The sequence below is a fragment of the Akebia trifoliata genome, chromosome 15, assembly GCF_017979445.1.
Source record: "Akebia trifoliata isolate Shusen 1 chromosome 15, ASM1797944v1, whole genome shotgun sequence".
NCBI classification, from domain to species: domain Eukaryota; kingdom Viridiplantae; phylum Streptophyta; class Magnoliopsida; order Ranunculales; family Lardizabalaceae; genus Akebia; species Akebia trifoliata.
This window is the reverse complement of record NC_141389.1, coordinates 21,280,099-21,281,243: the sequence shown is the minus strand read 5'-3', so window position 1 is coordinate 21,281,243 and position 1,145 is coordinate 21,280,099.

Below are 1,145 nucleotides of genomic sequence, written 5' to 3'. Positions count from 1 at the left end.
GGGTGCTCGTGATTTTGACGATTTTGATTTTGGTTCCACTTATTTAAAATTGGAATCGGAACCGACAAGAATTAGAATTGAAAATATATAGTGGTTATGGTTCTAATTTTCATAGGAATCGAACCTCAACCGACCCATTGACTCCTCAACCTTCAACCCCAGATATTTTTTAATAATTTCTCTCCAATCTTATTACTTTTTTCTCTTTTAACCTCTTTAACCCTTGAAGAGGGAGTTGTTTTTCCCTCACAAACTCCTCGATACTTGTCACGTCAAGCATTCAAGGGTAGTTTTGTAAATTAGGAATACCATTAATACACATGGGTACATGGGATTGGTGGATCCCAAATTTCTGTGAGCAAAATTTTTTTCCTCAAAGAGGCAGTATGGGTGAACTTTGGTATTATTGTATGAGAGGAATCTGTTTAAGGTTATGTTTGGTAAATCTTTTTCAAAGTACTTCTACGACTTTTAAGTTGAAAGAGTAAAAAAGTTGTAAAAATCATGTTTGATTAAAACATTAAAAAAGTAATTTATCAAAAAATAAACCTTCAAAAGTAGAAGTCATTTTAACTTATGCGAAATAATTTTTCCCACTCCATCACCGTATAAAACGTGTGTTCAGTACCCGCAATGAACAAAGTACACAATTTATAAGAGACGTGTTCACGAACTTATTGAGTCTAACTAGCCTTACTAACTTAGTAAGATTCCAACTCTTACTAAGGGTTGTTGACCTCACTTTGTAGTATCTAAACATGATCCCATCCGACAAGTGGTAAGATTAGACAATTATATGAATTTTAAAAAATAAAAATATGAAAAAATTGTTATTTTTCATCCTTAAATTTTAATTTTGAGAGTTTTATGGAAGGGGTAGTCATCCAATTTCAAAAATTTGGATGAAGCAAAAACGAATTTATCATTAGTACTACCAAACGAATTTATGTTGTCGAAAAGTGAAAAAACACTTTTACAAAAAGTAAGCGAGAAGTCAGAAAAGTAATACCAAACATAACCAGCAATATAAGTATTCCGTCTCGTTTCGTTCGAGATAACGGGCTGACTCGTTATCGACGCGAACAATATCGAGATGAAAATTAATTAAAATTGAGATAGGTGAGCCATCATCTTAAATTAGCTTA